Consider the following 20,120-nt stretch of genomic DNA (forward strand, 5'->3'; position numbering starts at 1 on the left):
AACACACACATCCAGTGTTAAAATCATTGAGTTGGGTGAGGGGTTTAGACCATCTAATAATGTCTTGCCCAACCTGATGCCCTCCAAATGTTTCTTTCTTTCTAGGAGGATTAGAGACTTTTTTAAGAAATGAAAGCTCAGAGCCTGGGGCTCCTGCTAGGGGTGCCAGTGAAGGCCTTTGTGGGCATCATGGCACCCCTAGGTGCTGGGGTGGCAACTCCTGCACCAGGCACTGTACATTTTTTGGAAAAGGCTTAGCATGAAAGACTGACAATCTAAGCTGTATCTTCTAAACAGCCCTGAAAAAAATACAGAAGTGTAAAATACAGGCATAATATATTCAGCTGTGCAAATACAGCCACGCCAAGAACGATAAAATTAATATCTGCCTTCTTAACACCATTTCTCCTAGAATAATTTTAAAACATACAGTTAAAGAAGAAGTCAGAACTAATGCACAACCTATCTGGAAAGCGCACTATTTTAAAAGAATACAATATATTGAGAGTCCCCAATATAAATGTGCTCTTTTTTATTTTCTTGTTTCCCTTTTATAAATATCAGCCAAGGCCAGTTTGGCCTACGGAAGTGGGCCTAGAAGACAATAGTTTAAGAATTATGGCTTTCAAAATGCCATGGACTTATTTGTTTGTTTTCAGCAGTGCTTTTTTTCAGGGGGACGCAACGCAGGGGTATGCATACCTCTAAACATTTTGTGAATCTAAGTTTGGCCTTATTGAGGGGCAGTATTTCAATATGAGTAGGAAAACGAGAGTACCCCTAAACATTTCTTTAAGGAAAAAAGCACTGGTTTTCAGTATCATCACCTGTCAGCTAAGCTGGCATTGCACAGTGTGTATGATCACCAGCTCTTCAATGTTCACAAGTTAGTTTTAAAGTAGCAGTAACAATATGGAACACTTAGGAATTCTTATAGTAGCTGTAGTTATGTTGTAACAAAAGATTTTGTTTTATTGAAACAGTACATTTTGGCTGTGATCCAGATAAACATTATAAAGTGAAAAAATAGCATAATGTACATAATATTGGAAACGATCCATTTAATTGTCAAAGCTCCTGTGCAATATTTGTGGCATGGTTTTTAAAAGTATTTTTAGAGGATGGATGGGAAGTATACATTTTGTTAAAAAATCAATAGTCACTCATGGCTGAGTACAGGTTTTTATTAGGCAATCACCTCAGGCAGCTGGTTTGGGTGTGATGAAATGGCAGCAAGTTTTTAGCTGTTTAATTTACTTTTATTATAATTTTATTGCCAGGGAGGGAGGCAAGGTGCATGTGTGATCTTCTGCTGGCCTTAAGGTACTGTGCACCTTGACTAGGAAGGTGGGTCTACCTGAGTAAGTACTGAAATATAGGATGTGTCCATCCCTCAAGCCCTCAATCCGCAATGGTTTGTTGCATCATATTTGGGCAGCTAGATTTTTAACAGCATGATATATAGAAGAGACAGTCAAGATTTGCATTAGTGAAATTGTAAGTAAGAGTTTAGTATGTGAAAGACCGAAATCCTATACCCACCCCAAAATGGGGTGTCCTGATTGAATCCGGACAGTTGAGGGACACGACACAGAACTCAACAAAACTTGCTTTTGGGTAAACATGTATAGGATTGTGCAGTTTTCATTTTTCTGTATCATTTTCCAGCTAAATTTACTCCTATACTGACCCCACAAAGCCATGAGCAATATATAGATATAATAGAACAACAATTTCAGCTATTTCTGTGTGAAATACAGCTAATAAAATATGGAATTTCAAAAAGCAGGAAACGAGCCACCAAATTGGTTTATCCAGGGGAGCATTCTGCAGGCCCTTCTTGCTTGTTTACCAGTTTCTCAAACAAACTTGCCCTTGTAAGGAGGGAGGAATCAGCAGTAGGGAAAAGTGGTATGTATAGGCCTCACCCTTAAAGCCCAGATATACAACAAACCAAAGATTCTAGCAAGTTTTTATTTAATTTGCAATTATGTGCATGGACACTTGCAAGCCCTGTGCTCTTTTGTTACCAAGTGTGACAAGGCAACACTTCAACAAGATTTTTTTTAACTATAATTTATAGTTTAATCTTAGCCACAGATTGCATATTTTTCGGCATTCTTCATGTGCAGTGCCGTAGCTTCAACACCTGCATCCATCAATGCCACAAATTCTAATTATGTAACTGACATTAGCAAGATGTTCAGACAGAAAAAGGAACACCCAAACATGACTGGACAGGATCTGCTTGAAGACTTGAAGAGCTGCATTTAATTGCAGCAGGCAAGACTACTTTGTTTTTTAAAATATATTTGCTTGATTACTAAAAAGCATTTCCCATTTACAACATCTGCTTGAATACAAAATATGTTCAGTGATATTTTAAACATTTCTTTGTGCTTTGCTTATTACTTGCTGGTAATTATGCATTAGTCAGTGTACAATTTCATCGTTCTCCAGTCAAAATAATTTCCCTCATTTCAACTGATCTTCATTACTAATTGACTATGCTTCCATGTTTTATTCCTAGTCCAACTACATAAGTCACCCTCAACAGAAATGCAAGTGATCTTGGATTATGTGTATTTTGTAAATCATTTATAAATTTATATTACACACAGCAAAGCTCTCTAACCACACAGTATAATGGGCTGCATTTTAAATTAAGGGAATGGCACAAAAGTTAGCTTTTTGTATTGATTTGAATGTGACTAAAATGTTAATAACATTCTCCAGAGCTGAAAAATCCACGTGTACAAAACAAACCATACTTGGCACTTGCATAGCTGAGGGGCCATGACAAAGAAGATTCTAGGTTTTATAGGTACCTGTCACACTTCACTCAGCAGAGCAGGGGTGGCCTAAGACATTTTGGCACCTGAGGCAAACCTCCAAATGGTGCCACACTCCTTCCAGGGAAGAAGGGTTGAGTGACGATCTACATCAGGAACAAGAGAGGAATAAAGATCTACATCAGGATTTGCTGCCCCTGTGAATCCTGTCACCTGAAGCCTCATGGGTGGGTCATCCCTTTAAAAAAAAAAATCCCCTTGAATAATCTCAGGTGGGGAGGGACTGGAGAGAGGGACGTTGTTATGCTTGGAAACTGAATCCACCAATAGAAGAAAACAGGAAAGCTATATCTGGGCTGTACCAGTGGTATGTGGCTGGCATGGATGCTTTTCTAGAGGGTGGGGTGAATGGGAACAATTGCCCTGGACCAAAACCAGAATGAGAACAATGCTTCCTGCCTTAACTCTGATCTTGTGCCAATAATAATAGCACCCACCAGTGCCCATAGAGAGTTTACCTTAATGATGGATCCTGTGTTTGTTTTATTGGTAACCACATGGAAGGTTTGGTGAAGTAGGGGCATAAAGGTTTGAGATCTTACAGACTGTCAGCAGCTAGAAGGTTATGTAGGGAGAAATGGAGAGATTTGGCTGTACCATCTGCAAATAGAATGGCTTAACAAAGTATTGGAGTTTGGCTTCATGGCCAAGTTAACAGATAGATTCAGGGAAGAAAAACAATGACAATGTAACTTTATGGCAAATTGGATTGATTTTATTGAATAAAGTTAAAAATTGCTGTTGCATGCCACCCAGTCTTCAAGCAGTGTGAGACTCCAGGGTTTCCTCGCGTTTACCCAGGGTTTGGTTTCCTTATAATGAGGAACAGTGGAGACTGATGTCTTTATGATATATGGTTTATTTACACAAAAATGCAACCTGAGCCTACACACACACACAACTGTGGCTTTTATCTTTCTCAGTATCAGCCAGGTGACTAAGAAGTCCCACCCATTCTTCCTTTCTTATACTAATGACCTGTATTTAGGGCCTTTAACTCACCAAGAAACTTCCCTGTCTTCTTCAACAGTGGAATCTCCCAAACTTACGACAATACATTCAGCAGTAAACCCTAATATAATGGGTTTGGGGGTTATGGTTTACAAGTTTTTGATAGTAGGGACATCTTTGTTATTACCATATGTAGGCAACTCCCCTGGAATATAGTTTGATTCATTATATAGCTACTAATTATAAGCTTGATATGATTATATATTAATCAGGGTAATTTAAACGAATAACCTCCAACCATAGTTTCAGCTTCTATCTCTTTCTCTCTCTTTGAAAGCCTCTGTGTATTGAGTGGTATTATACAGCATATATAACAATGTTTATATTTTGTAACATATTGCAGAACTCATTTAAAATGGGAAGAAAAAGGAAATCCATTTCATATTGCTGCTCTTTTGTCCTTTAGCTCCAATTGTCAAAATGCCCCCTATTTCAGTATGCAAACAGCATAGCAAAGCTGGGGGTGAGGGCATATCAGTACAGTGGTACCTCGGGTTACATACGCTTCAGGTTACATACGCTTCAGGTTACAGACTCTACTAACCCAGAAATAGTGCTTCAGGTTAAGAACTTTGCTTCAGGATGAGAACAGAAATCGGTCTTTGGCGGTGCAGCGGCAGCAGGAGGCCCCATTAGCTAAAGTGGTGCTTCAGGTTAAGAACAGTTTCAGGTTAAGAACGGACCTCCGGAACGAATTAAGTACATAACCCGAGGTACCACTGTACTGGAATCAACACAAAAATATCACAAACGGGCTTGCAACAATGAGAATTACAAAATAACTATATGGCAACTATATCCCACCCCTTGTCAGTCAGCCAATGAAAACCCTTTCCAGAACAATAACAAGTCACAATTCTGGCCGTAAAACATCAGTCATTATTTAGCCAGTTGGAAGATGTATGTCTTCAGGGCTTTCTACAGGGCTTGAAGCCTGAAGGCCTTGCATAGAGCTGCTGGCAGGGACCTGGGGAAAGCTAGTTCAAGGGAACAATAAGGAAGTACGGTAAAATAGGTGACAGCTTATCCAATACTATACTGTACACACTCTCATAAAGTCCTGTGAACTAAATAGGTTTTAATTGAGTAGACATGCATAGTATTGGACTAGAAAAGTTATTTATCTACATTATATTTAATGCCACTCTTTTCATAGAGTACTCAGAAGAGTTTATATCAATGAAAGTACAATACAATAATCACAAAACATAACAATAACTAAGAAGGGAATACAATTTAAAAAATCAATGCAACCCAGTTTAAAAACAACAGAAATTACACATTCCAATACAAACATTTTTTATTTTTGTCTAAAGGACAATGAAATATTTGATGAATCAATGTTCTAGCATTTATTTCACTTCCTTTAGCTTGGTTTACTGATGAAATAAAAACTTTCTGTGTTCTTTCAGTTTAGTGTTTTCCAGTTTTAAAGTATGAGATGCAGACTCTGTACACAAAAAATAAAAATAATAAACTCAAAACAAATCTCAGCACTTGAAAGTTTCCTTTGCTTACTATAATCATGTAACCACAGAACAAAGAGATGATCTGAACCATCTGCTACCAAGATTAGTAAATTTACCAGAATTCACTAAGATCTCTTTTGTGCTTAACTTTAATCCTATCAGCAGCTATGTATTATAGCTCAGCAAGCTGTCTTTTTCCACAAAGGAAACCTAAACAAAAACCCCTACTTGGAAGAAACTATTAAACAGCCGAGAATGGATGAGTATAGAAGATTCTATTCTGAAGAATACAATATTATGAAGAGAAAAAATAAGATTGGGAAGGTCCCAGGTTCCATACTCAGCATCTCTGGATAGGGATGGGAGAGATCTTTGTCTGAAAGCCAGAAGAGCTGCTGCCAGTCAATGTAGGGAATACTGATCTAGATAGACCAACGGTCTAACTTGACATATATAATCATGGTGCTAGTGCTACATCATATCTATCCACCAAAGGTCTGCCATGTTGCACTTACCCACAGTTGCTTCAGCTTTGGGAAGATCAGTGCTTTTTTCGGGGGGCGGGACACCCCTAAACATTTTTTGAATCTAAGTTTGCCCTCATTGAGTGGCAGTATTTCTATATGAGTAGGAAAATTAGAGTACCCCTAAACTTTTTTTAAGATCAGGGGTGGCTAAACCATATGTATTCATACCCTGGTCTGGTTCAGGCATTGCTCTAAATCAGAGCTTAATTTGATAAGAACTAGTTGCACCAACTATTGGGCTTGCGCGTGCGCGCACACCCACATACTTTTCCTCTTCCAGAACAGCCACAAAGAAAAGTTTCCCTCCGTTTTTTGTAACCATAGCTATTGCTTCCACTTTTTCTAACCACAGCTTCCACTTCTCCTTTCAATGTCAGTTCCCTCTTGCATAAAAATAAGTTGCTTAATAAAATCTGAATTTGTTAATGCTATCTGAATTTGCTTGTCAATGGGCGTTTGCTACCTACTGTTTACACTTTTAAAAATGGCATTAATATATTCCTGCCTTGCATTAATCTGTCTATGGTCATGTTATTGGGAACTGCTTAAGGAGTTGTCAATCATTAACTTGAACAAACCCGGAAAAAGAAACTAAACTAAAAGACGGTAGAAAGGATTGTGCTTTAGGGCAGGCATAGAGCTTCCACATTCATTCAGATCAGTGGAAGTATTTCTATTGCTGTGCAACTTAGGGCAAGCACAGCTAAAGAAATATAGGCAAGGGATTTCTTTCTGGAATTAGTCCTTACAAAGTGTTACATGCATATACTAATCCTGAGTAAATTTCTGTTGTATACTGTCTATTCCCACCACCAGGGAGTTGGTGGTAGGCAGGAAGGAAAGCCATAATAAAGGCCATTTATCAAGGCCATTTTAAGGATGAAAGATATGCACCGCCTCCCACAGTACGAAGGCTGGAGGGTGTGTTGTTGTCAAATTTTGAGCTTGGTTACCACCACCACCAGCAACAAAGCAGTGTGTGGCCTGCAAGTTCCATGTCAAAGTACTCTTGCAGTCCACTTGGTATGAAAAGTTGGACCAACCTGTGTTATATGCTCCCAACTTCTCCAATTGATGTGAAATTCCTTTTTTTTTAAAAAAAGAAAAAGATATTTATTAAAGGTTTAATAGTTACAGAAAAAAGAAGAAAAAAACAGTAAAAAATTCACAATACATCAAAAATAAAAAGAAATAAACAAAAACAAAAAGAACAATACAACAAAACAACAAGAAAAACAAAAACATTCAAAAAACACATCCAATATTTCTATATCTCTACCTTTCATTTACTTGTATCATCGACCTCCTCACACCTCCCTTTTTTGTATTCTTGTTCAATTAGCTATTTCAGCAAATCCTTTCCATCTTTCTCAATTTTTGTTCTATAATTTATCTTAACACAATCTGACCTTAAATTTTACACTTTGGCCCATTAACAATCTATTTTTACTTAGTTCTTTATAACATTTCTGCTAAAAACATGTAACTTCATTCCAGCATCCTTCTAACATTCATTAATTTTACAATATTTCTGTAAATATACTTTGAATTTTTTCCAATCTTCTTCCACCAACTCTTCTCCCTGGTCTTGGATTCTACCAGTCATTTCCGCCAATTCCATGTAGTCCATCAGCTTCATCTGCCATTCTTCCCGGGTGGGTAAATCTTGTGTCTTCCAATTGATGTGAAATTCCATGGGCACCACAACCCAAGTTCTTTTTCACACCACTGGAAAGTGGTATGTTTTAACACCCTCCACCTTTTGATATCACTTTACAATTTTTTTAAAATAAAAAAAATCCTTCCAGTAGCACCTTAAATACCAACTAAGTTAGTTCTTGGTATGAGCTTTCGTGTGCATGCACACTTCTTCAGATACACTGAAACAGAAGTTGCCAGATCCTTCTATATAGTGAGAAGGTGGGGAGGGGTATTACTCAGAAGGGTGGTGGGAATGGGAGATTGGCAGATAGCTGAGATGAGCCCGTTGACGACTCTTTTTAAAGTCCTTATGGAAATCCATTAGCAAATTTCTCCTAATGTACACATTTGGGGGTGGGGTGGGCATGTTTACATTTAAATACAACACTTAGAAATTGTTTTTTTAAGTGAAGAGGAAAGAGGAAAAAAGGGGGGAAGGTATAGTATATTACTATAACAAATGTTAGCAGTTAATATACACATTTTTGTACACAGTTTTGCCTGATGTACATAACTGCAACTAGATTTTCATACATGAAGTATATATATGAAAAACACACACACACACACACACTGTACTGTAATATATGCATCGTTCATACACATTACCAGTGCTTTTTTCCCTGGGGGTACGCATACTCCTAAACATTTTGTGACTCTGAATTTGGCCTCATTGAGGGGCAGTATTTCAATATGAGTAGGAAAATGAGAGTACTCCTAAACATTTTTTTTTAAGAAAAAAGGAACTTCACATACACATTTCAAGGGGTGGCTGTGTTTTGGTTCATATAGTTTTGGAAAGTGCATATTAGGGAGCTGTGCATTTACATGCAAATAATCTGATTTCACCCCATCCCTATTTAAGTGCACACAAAGACACACCCCTCTGGATATTAGATACATTTTCTCATGACTCATGCGTTTAATTTTCACTGAAATGCATCAACATTCTATGACTAAAGTTCTGTTTGATTTATGCAAGTGTTTCATGTCCTCAGCAGGGAACTCTGCAATAAACACTCAAAACTTACTATAAAAATAGTTTATTATAGGGATATCAGATTTTCTCTAAGACAGCTGACAGATATGAAATATGCTTACTCCACTGTTTGTACAGTTTCAGGAGATCAAGATTAGCTTGGGCCTGAAGCAAATTTATTATTGGGCTTTATGTATTTGCCTTAGAACCGCTGCCCTTGAGTTACATTTACATTTACAGTTGAATTGGGAGATGATGCAAGCACCGTTTCTCTCCTGTAACCCTACACCCCTGCCTATGCTAAAGAAGAGAACATGAGATATACCACAAAGTAGAGTCAGAAATAGAGTTGGTGGTAGATGGAACATCAGAAAAAACAACAGACAAAAGATGCTACCATTATCCTCATCTCATGATTAAACTATGAATTTAAAGGCAAAGATATAATCTTCCAGTTCCAAACTATTATGTTTGCCAGTTTTTGCTAAAGCTTTAAGAAACCAGCATTTTTAAATTGCTTCAACTAAGGTCCGATAATAAAACATATCGCTAATAAGGCTGCAAGTACTTCAGTTTAACTTGAGGGGGAAACACACACATACACACAAACAAACACGTGTATTCCCCATGTGCAGACTTCTTAATCCAGGCGTATCTGTTCTAGGAAGTTAATACTTGTCGCGCAACATAAGGGAAAGAAACATATACCAGGTGTTTTGTGCTGTTCCACACATAATCAGACCCTTGGAAGCAAATCTCACTCCCTCTTGTGTACCTGACTGCCATTCTCCTGACCACCATTCTATGCTGAATGGATTCTGATGCAAAGGCGAATGAGATTGCTAAACCTTATGTGAAAAGGTGGTAAATTTTTTCTCCCTGCAACATAGTGAGCTGCGCCTGCCAGAATCCTGTTTCCTACACAACTGTTAAAGAGGCAGGAGGTCACCCAATTTATTGAAATGCCAATAAATATTTGATTTTTTTAAAAGCCTTTCTTTTTGGCATGGGTTATTTAAAGAAGGGCTATTTCAAAAATAATTTCTTTATTTCCCTTCCACTTTCATTTTTTGTTTTGTTTTTGAAAGAAGATGCTCAATTAGCGTTTGCGGTGACTTCTGAAAATGCTGACATGTTCATTTTGTCATTATTTATGATGTTTTTAAAAACTAGATGCAAACTGCCCTGCTAAAATATAGAATTGGTAACATTTACAAGACAACTGGGAAAGCCTGATAAACACCAGCGGGCTACTGCATGCATTGTCTGAAATGCACAATCCCCCTTTTTGTCAATAGTTGGTGCTACTTAGCCTTTGAGATAGCACCTCTTAAATCAATACATCCTTTTTAATTTTTAATGTCCCCCTGCCATTAGCTCATTCTCATGTCCCCTTTTTATTGCTTATCAAAGCAATTGGCTATGACCTTGACATTTTTTCTGTCTCTCTTCCCTTCCCTGGTTTTTGAGCAAAGCTCGTGTTTCAAGCACAGAAATCCCTTTCCAGTGATTTGACAACCCTCTTCCAGTCTAATGCTTTCAAGTGTGTACAGTGCATTCTTTTGCTGAAACACAGCTTTATGGTTCCCAGGATAAGGTATAGAAAGCCTGGGTTATGGGGCTCTGCACAATCCCATTCTTGTCGTATGTAAACATCCAATGGCATATGATCAGAGACACTTTGTTTCACCATTACTGCAGGAAAGAAAGAAACCAAGGTCTGCACATTATTTAATGAGATGACATGGCACAAACATGTGTTCCCCTCTTATTATTTCTTCTCATTCTGATTTTCACTGAGGAAGTTTGGGGAAATGGTCCATGTTTTCATCTGCCCGATTGCAACAAGTCAGGGTTGAGGCTTTTATGCTTTTCAAAAGCGTATTTCACACTTTCATGTTTTCAGGAATATTAACAGTGTGTGTGTGTGTGTGTGTGCACGTGCGCGTGCATGTGCGCGCGCACACACACACAATTTGCATAAATAAGGATCATAGAAATAATACATATAGGTAGACCAAGTCTTCTCATGTCAATTGTTTATCACAAAAAAACAGCAAATTTGCAGCAATATCTACAACATATTCTTGGTTCTTGGTTCGTGGATTAGTTTAAACAAAAACAAAGGGGAAACAGGATAGAACAGAATTAACTCATAACATTCAGCATCACATAGCTAAACACCTAATCACTTACCCTTGTAGTTGTGCTTAGTTAAGTATGAGTAATAGTCATTTTCTTCTTTGTCCTCATTAGTCTTCGGCCCAACAGAATTCTAAATGGAGCCATCACAGAGATAGTTGCAGGAAGCAATGTGGGAGCTGTTTCTTTTTTGCTCTTTTAGAAATGGCAGATATTTTTGGTTATGCTGTGCCGTATATCAGCAATTTTGTGTTATGCCACACACCCTCCCCAGATGTTTTGTGACTGGCATCCAGAGCACTTTCTCAAAATTTCCAGATGTGTCCACATACCCAAAAGGTTTGGTGACCCCCATGACTTCGTTTTATTTGTTGACTGTCAATGGACTCATCAAGCCTTATTTTCAAAAGTCTGTACCTTCTGATTTCAGAAACATGTTTTTACAGTTCCAACAAAGACTCTAAATGGGTAGATTTAAGAAATTATGGACTCTTAGTGAAAGTACGTTGCAACAAGAAAGGAGGAAAGTGTTCATCATGCTCTCATGAGACAAATGCTGGCTCAGAAGACCACTTTTGGAACCGAGTACAGAAGTGTGTGTGGCTGAAAACATGTCTTGGATTAGTTACAACTCTAGCTTGGAAAATTCTGGCTTCCCTAACAAAAGGAGAGAGGAAAGAAAATGGAACTGGGGGGAAAGGCAGCCCGGAGAGAAAATATGTAACTCCTTTCCAGCATTTAGCACCTTCTCAATTTTCCTCAGTGTCCATTGCTCCATGGCAAACATAAGACCTTCTATCATTATAAATGCTACCTTAGGAAAATTATATTATTATAGCAAGAGTAGAGATCCCCAAACTTGCTATACAGCGAGCAAAGATTCACCCACTATAGGCTCAGAATCAGGGACATTGGCTCCCCAGTTACTGCCCGGGGTGGGTGGGTGGCGCCGTGGCAAATGTGGGTGTGGCGTCCTGGGGGCGTCTCAGAGAGAGGCGCTTCTGCTGCAAGCGATTGCAGCATTGGAGAGGGGCACCACCACCTCTGCAATTCCACCCCCAGGTCAGGCTTGACTGGGGGAGTGGGTAGAGCCGCAAGTGATCTCAGCATTGGGGGGGGGGGTTGCTGCCACCTCTCCGCTGCCTGTGGCCAAGTGGCAGATAACCCTTCCCTCTTGGCTGGCCCAGGAGCAGCCATAAGGAGAAGGAGCTGCTGCCACCATCACCCCAGCCCCCAAAGTGCAACTTTCCTCGATGAGGGAACTATGGTGGGGGAGCCCCCTCAAAAATGTGCCCAGGGCAGCGCCCCCCCCCCCACGCTACTCCACTGCTTAGAATGTAAGCAAACAAAAATAGTGTCCAAGTTATGCTTGTGTTGCAGTACTTGTGAATGAATTGAATGAGCTTTTCAGTGGATATTGAGAGGACATTCCTTCCAGATTCTTAGGAACTTAGCTCTATGGGTTATCTAGGTCAGGCATAGGCAAACTCGGCCCTGCAGATGTTTTGGGACTACAGCTCCCATCATCCCTGACAACTGGTTCTGTTAGCTAGGGATGATAGGAGTTGTAGTCCCAAAACATCTGCATTGCCGAGTTTGCCTATGCCTGATCTAGATACTGCAGAAAGTAAATTGAATAAAGTAATTGAATAAATAAGAAATAATGGCAAAAGACTTGTGATTAATCTGACTGAACAAGCCATAGACTTCATTTGCAGGCCTCTTTGGTAAGAGTTATTGCAGCAGAAAAATATATTTTCTCAGTGACCATAGTTCCAATTAATTCCAGTTGAGTGTTAAGCCCAGGTTCCAACCTCTTCTATATAAAATTATTAATTGCTTGCTGTGATGACTTTGTTCCATTATCTGCTGATTAAGTTTCTCACCTTCAATCAGTCAGTTTTGGGATTGCTAGTATTATGTTCTTGAATATTTTTTAAAATAAAAATGATTTAGATAAATATTTAGCCACGGTTCCTTATTGGATTATAACAACTCTACATTTACCTGATTTAAGGTCCAAATGTTTCATTCATTAAATTAACATTTTAATTTTAGGAAATAAAATATTAGATTTCAGAATATAACAGCTTAGCATTTTCATCACTCAAGGGGTCTCTAAATGATTGTGTCAATTATCCATGATTCCCTATGTTTCCTAAGGCCACCAGCAATTCAATAAGAAAGTTCCCCAAAGGTATCAGCCCCTAGGATTTGCCACTTTAACAGGTCATTCAGTAAGCCTAAATCCTACTAGAAATTGTATGTCAATGACAAAGGCATTAAAGTAAGCTTCTTTCCTTTATATTAGCCTCTTTCTGCCAAACACAAAAACCAAATCACGCATATGACCTGCCAAGAGTGCGAGACCCGATATGATTAGAAACAGACCCCTGGTTGTCATGGAAAGCCACTAAATCCCAAGCCACACATAATGGGAAGGCCTCAGTATGGCAACAGACCTGTGGATCCTCAACAACAGCCCCAAACCATCCCTACCACCGTCAAAAAACCTATTAGGCCACATAGTACCTGTAAACCACCAGAAACTGCATTCAGTCTCACATATCTAAAGGTAAAGGGACCACTGACTATTAGGTCCAGACGTGACCGACTCTGGGGTTGCGGTGCTCATCTCGCTTTATTGGCCGAGGGAGCCGCGTACAGCTTCCAGGTCATGTGGCCAGCATGACTAAGCTGCTTCTGGCGAACCAGAGTAGCGCACGGAAACGCCGTTTACCTTCCCGCCAGAGCGGTACCTATTTATCTACTTGCACTTTGACGTGCTTTCGAACTGCTAGGTTGGCAGGAGCAGGGACCGAGCAACGGGTGCTCACCCCGTCACGGGATTTCGAACCGCCAACCTTCTGATCGGCAAGTCCTAGGCTCTGTGGTTTAACCCACAGCACCACCCACGTCCCTGTAAACCACCAGAAACTGCATTCAGTCTCACATATCTAGCACCAAGCATATACTCTTGAAATCAGGGCATTTGTACAATCTGTCCTGAACCTTGGTGTACCCGGTGGCAAGTCCTGGTAGCACACAGTCCCAAAGGCAACTCTAGAGTGTAGTCAGACAGTCCAAATGGTCAAATGCCAGTCCAAGTCCAATAAAACAAGCAAGATCCAAAGTCAATTCATAAGGTTAGGTTCTCACCTCTGCAGAAAATGTAGGGTTGGAACATATGGGGTCAGTCCCAAAGTCACAGTCCAGTGACATTCCCAAGGCAACCAAGCACTGGTCTTGAGTTTGCTCCTACTGAGCAGCTGTGCCTCTCCACTTGATGAAGCATGTGACCCTCACCTGCCCTGAGCTTAATCCAGCTGAGTGACCACAAATATCCTTCCAGACCTAACGAGTCTTATGATCTTCACCTGGTCTACTAGTGAACTAGGCTATGTTCCCTTGCCTGCCTCAGTCTCCTAGAGTACACTTCCTGTAAAGCCTCAGAGTCTGCTGTGTCTACAAAGATGGGGGCACCTCTGGTTCTGGTGATGTTCTCCTTCCCCAGGATCCTGTGAACTGTCTGCAAGCCAATCAACATCCTTCAGTGTCCTGTGAGTACCTCCTAAGTCCCCAATCTCCCCTCCTCATATTCAGCTTGTCCTGGTGTGTGCCAGTCATGGCTACACCCCTCGCTGGGATCCTCCTCCCCTTCCTTGGTGTCCTGCCAGCTCATGTCTATAGCCACCATGGCAGCACCAACCTAATGTTCTAGGTCAATGCATGATGCCAGCATGCCAGCACCATGGGTTGTAATATTTCACTAATAGTGCAATAATTGTGCTCCACTCTAAGCACCTGTGCAGCAAGTGATCAGAAGAATGGTCCACTAGTTTATAGGGATGGGAAATCTGGTGTCATGGTTTTGAGTGGTAATCAAACTTGCAGAAGTTGATGTTTCTGTTTTGAATTGAGAAGACCATGCAGACATCTTGGTTATTTATGTATATAGTCTGGAGTAATTCTAAGTAACTCAGCCAACCGGACTTCCAGAGTTTTCCTCGAGAGAAACAGTTCCACAACATAATTCACTGTGAAAAATCTAGAATGAAGAGCAGGGATAAATAAACTGTTTGCTCAGCTCAACATTTTGGCAGGTAAAAATACAAATTGGCAGTTCTCTAATTAAGATAGACAAATTACTGACTTAATTGCCCATACATAATGGAAAACAAATGCAAAGAGCAGCATTATCTATAAATTCGGGGGAGGGGGGAGAGAGAGATGTTTTCAATCGAACAGAGATAAGAGTTATAGGCAGAATTTATTTGAATGTGTTAACTTCAACTATTTTTAATTTTGTGTGTGTGTGTGAAAAACAAGGGCCAGATACGAGCTTTATTAAGTTAAAAGTGCGAATAACTGTTCCTTTTACATAGAACATAAATATCTGATATAAATACAGGATGATTTCCATGAGTGAATTGGTAACTATAGGTAAGAATGTGCCTTTAGAAGTACCTCTAGCTTCTTAGATGAAAGGAGGCATTTGATATTCTAGCTACAGTGAAGTAAGCTCTATGGAGTCAGACTGTGAAGCAATTAATCTGGGGTGCCTGCATTGAAATAGCTGGCAATGCAATCCCAAATACCTTATTTTTACAAGAAAAGGAGGAGCAAAGGTACCTTCGATTTCACAGATTTCTGTACAAATGTACTTGGACTTACTTTGAATTAGTAGGGCAGAAAAGATATGCATCTAAGCCAGGGGCAGCTAATGTAATGCTCTTCAGATTTTGGTGACTACAGCTGTAATTGGCCTCAATCAGCATGGTCAATGGTCTGGCATGATGGAATTATTAGTTCAATAACATGTTGACAGCGCCACGTTGGCTACTGCTGAGCTAAGGGCTAGTATCACCGTCATATTCTAGATTCCTACCTGTCCCATGCAAGGTATGACTATAACCAACAGAAAGTTGGACCCTTGGGTCACAAGGGAGTCAAAGGACAGTTAAAGGAGGATAAGGCTATTGAAGAGAAGCTGAATAAATTCTTTGCATCCATCTTCAAAGCATCTGATTAAAATGTTTTGTTGCCTGTCCGTTGTAAAAACCCTGAAAACAAAGGGCAGAAGTGTTAGACCGTGTTAGGGTGTAAGGAGTAGAACTGTTGAACAGCCCATGGTGGCTGGGACTGAAGGCTGTTGCAGTCCAAGACATCTGGAAGACACCAGGTGGGCAAAGGCTGTTGCGAAATATGCAGAAAAATAAAGGCATTCTGGCCTGGGGAGCCAGGTCAGAAATAAGGATGTTCTTCAAAGGATGCTAGGCTATGTCAAAATAATAATGAGTGTTTTATCAACTAGGTTGTAGTTCTCGGATGGGAAGCCCTCCTGGCTACGACCCCATCAATTATGTAAATTAGTATGAATGTTTCTTACTTTCATTATCTATGGTATATTTAAATATACCCCAAAACTAGCTTCCTGTTCTGAAGTGTAGGAGTAAAATCTGCCTGTCTTCTTAAAATATAGCATTTGTGGGATATTTTCAAAGGTCATCAGTAGCCTATAGAAAGACAGCTTTGCTGGTCCTACTAGTTGAGCAACACCATCTTCATCACTCAACTACGTATTATTTTAAACAAGTTAATTCAGGCTCAAACCATCCAGGAACATTTTGGACTTCCATCTGGAACTTAAACTAAGGACAAAGAATGAATAATTTGTTTAGCAGACCTATGTTAGAAGGCAAAATAAGGAACATTCACATTCAGTGCAAATTCACATTTGATTCCCCGTGCTGAAGAATAAAAGGCCAACAAAGTTTTAGCTTCAACTACTCATTTTAATTCTATTTTATAAAACATTTAGTGGTATTTGAGGCCCATGCAAAGGCATTTTCAGGAGAACAATGGGATGACAATCATGCCTGTACAGGATGAGTCATGCTGGATACTGCTCTTTAGTCAAGATTTACAAAGATTAAAAACTCCAAAACAAATATGCCAAGCAATATAACAATTGAAACAGTAGGCCAGCAAGATGCAGACCAGCATTACAGCAAAACAATAGCAAGAAACAACCCCAGATCTTTAAAATAGCAAAAATGCATGGTTATTCATCTGTTTCCTAAAGCTTCTAAATGAGTAGTGTATTCTGGAAAGTTTCAGCTAGTCAGCTATCACCAACCTGGTGGGGTTGGAGAAGGCCAAACTAGGTCATGTCCACTGGTGATGAGGAAGCACAAATTATGGTTAATAAAAACCAGTGCTTCAAATATGCCAAATACGCACTACAGAAAATTCACTATGGTTAACACATCAGCTAAGTTGAAATTTGGTGGGTTGCAAAGATGCTCACATATATTGTCATAACCAGTTGTTTGTGTGTTGGAAATCATGAATGCTGCAGAGTGTGGATGGCCATCATTCTGCCAGAAAAAGTCTTCATCCCTAGGTAAATGATAGTAAGGTACAGGTAAAGAGACCCCTGACCATTTGGTCCAGTCGTGACCGACTCTGGGGTTGCAGCGCTCATCTCGCTTTATTGGCCAAGGGAGCCAGCATACAGCTTCCGGGTCATGTGGCCAGCATGACTAAGCCGCTTCTGACAAACCAGAGCAGTGCACGGAAACACTGTTTACCTTCCCGCCAGAGCGGTACCTATTTATCTACTTGCACTTTGACGTGCTTTCGAACTGCTAGGTTGGCAGGAGCAGGGACCGAGCAATGGGAGCTCACCCCGTTGTGGGGATTTGAACCGCCGACCTTCTGATCGGCAAGTCCTAGGCTCTGTGGTTTAACCCACAGCGCCACTGTGCAAAGAGTACACTGCACAGGGGGGAAAAGAGAGATGTTTTGGGGTTGAGGTAGAATCATAGATGATTCATCTAGAAACTACCCAAAGGCATTCTGAGGAGCAACGTGTTCCACCTTTTCACAACTATACACCTGCTTTATGGTGATGAGTATTTTAACACCATGGTGCATCTGTAACAGTGAAACCAGACAGCCTCATCTGCCCCAGCTGCAATAAAACACGTCTCTTCCATATTGGTCTCTATAGCTGCAGCAGGTGCTATTTCTCACCAGCAGTTTGACTTCACCCCTGCTAGTGCACTCTTCCATTGTCTCTGAAGATAAAGGTAAAGGTACCCCTGCCCGTACGGGCCAGTCGTGTCTGACTCTAGGGTGGTGCGCCCATCTCACTTAAGAGGCCAGCGCTGTCCGGAGACACTTCCAAGTCACGTGGCCAGCGAGACGAAGCTGCAGCTGGCGGGCCAGCACTAGCGCAGCACACGGAAACGCCATTTACCTTCCCGCTATAAAGCGGTACCTATTTATCTACTTGCACTTTGACGTGCTTTCGAACTGCTAGGTGGGCAGGAGCTGGGACCGAAAGACAGGAGCTCACCCCGCCGCGGGGATTCGAACCGCCGACCATACAATCGGCAAGTCCTAGGCGCTGAGGTTTTACCCACAGCGCCACCCACTTCCCTGTCTCTGAAGATAGATGCCAACAAATTTCAACACTAATAGACTAGAATTCAGAAAGACCTGTCTGCTCACTATGGTGACACAGGGACATGCCATTGACAGCTATAGCTGTGCATTCATTTAGAACTGAGTTGACAGATTGGAAGAGTTAGCGTGCACGAGATTGAGCTATGAACCCAGAAGCTACATTTGCCATACGTCAGGTTTTCAGGTGTAAAAAATGGCACCGGGGGAATTTTGCCGGTTTCAAGAATGTTACTTTTTGAAATATGGCAACCCTACCAGAAGCGCCCATTTCAAATGTCACTTATTTCATGAACTTATTTATTTACTTGCACTGGTATGCTTTCAAACTGCAAAGTTGGCAGAACCTGGGACAGAGCAACGGGAGCTCATCCCATTGCTTGGATTTGAACCACCAACCTTCCAACCGGCAAGCCCAAGAGGCTACAGTGGGAAGGTAAATGGAGTTTCTGTGCACTCTGGCTTCTGCCATGGTGTTCTGTTGTGCCAGTCATGCTGGCCACATGACCCGGAAAGCTGTCTGCGGACAAACGTCAGTTCCCTCGGCCTGAAAAACAAGATGAGTGCCGCAACCCCATAGTCACCTCTGACTGGACTAAACTGTCCAGGTGTCCTTTACCTTTACCTTTTTTAAAACCTCTTTCATGAACCTCTTTTCATAGAATCATAGAATCATAGAGTTGGAAGAGACCACAAGGGCCATCGAGTCCAACCCCCTGCCAAGCAGGAAACACCATCAGAGCACTCCTGACATATGGTTGTCAAGCCTCTGCTTAAAGACCTCCAAAGTAGGAGACTCCACCACACTCCTTGGCAGCAAATTCCACTGTCGAACAGCTCTTACTGTCAGGAAGTTCTTCCTAATGTTTAGGTGGAATCTTCTTTCTTGTAGTTTGGATCCATTGTTCCGTGTCCGCTTCTCTGGAGCAGCAGAAAACAACCTTTGTCCCTCCTCTATGTGACATCCTTTTATATATTTGAACATGGCTATCATATCACCCCTTAACCTCCTCTTCTCCAGGCTAAACATGCCCAACTCCCTTAACCTTTTGTCATGCTCCAGTCCTCCATATGCAAACTGTCCTCAGTTACAGGTTGTTGAACAGATGGGTGTCCATGCTTAGTGCTCATGTACTGTCATATTTTAAAATTAGTTGCAATTTACTGCATTGTTCAATATCTCAGTTATTTTAGATACCGATTTAGGATGGAACAATTTTTATTAAGGAAGCAAAAAACTTCAAAGGCTGTTACTTAGATATATTCAAGATTACGTTAGGCTGTATTCACAGTCCTATTTAATGCACACTCATTGTGTTTCCAGTGCTGGGTTTTTAATCTGTTTTTGCACCATGTTATCCAAAATGTATCCTGCACTTTGTTATAAAATACTGCTGTTTGATGTGTTGTTTCTCAAACCAGCTTCACACTGACTGGAGTCCTTAAGCCTTTTCTGATTAGTCCATACAAAGGTGTTAACATCTTTGCACAGCACAGGGTAAACAGAAATGAATCTGACACAAATGAAGCTATGGGGGGAAAGAGCTGTGAAATGCCCCCCACCCCACAACTTCACTGCATATTAAGGTGGCAAAGTGAACACACCCTTGCACACACACAAATGGGTTTTACCATCATCTGTGTTTATCTCCTTTTTAAATACTTCATAATAACTATAGGTATGTTGGGAATATAGGTCAAATTGTCTTTGTTTTGTTTTCAAAGCATTATTTATTAAATGCATAGCCTGTGTGCAGTGCAATCTTTTCAACATTTACTAGGTAGTCTGTCCTCTTATGTTCTATATTACTAGTTCCCAGGTAATTGTGAATAGGGTTGCAGATTTATCTGTTTATAGTAATAGTGTGCAAAACCAGTGAGTTGACCAAATATGTAACTGATTCTTCTTTGGTATATATCCTTTTTAAAATCTTGTTTTTCTTTCTTTCTGTAATAAATTTGCACTAGT

The 20,120-nt window shown here is 40.5% G+C and overlaps 1 long non-coding RNA gene across 2 annotated transcripts in view; it reads left to right on the forward strand.

Moving 5' to 3' along the window:
• Positions 1-14,203, forward strand: part of LOC308589920 — a 29,124-nt gene extending 14,921 nt beyond the window's left edge. Inside the window, exon 3 of one of the 2 annotated variants that reach the window (XR_014009554.1) lies at positions 14,103-14,203. This is a non-coding gene — a long non-coding RNA (uncharacterized lncRNA). Of the gene's footprint in view, positions 1-14,033 lie in introns of both variants that reach the window. The other variant, XR_014009555.1, reaches the window with a different exon arrangement.
• Positions 14,204-20,120: the final 5,917 nt, after the last annotated feature.

Source organism: Podarcis bocagei (genome assembly GCF_964188305.1).
Source record: "Podarcis bocagei genome assembly, chromosome: 6".
Lineage (NCBI taxonomy): Eukaryota > Metazoa > Chordata > Lepidosauria > Squamata > Lacertidae > Podarcis > Podarcis bocagei.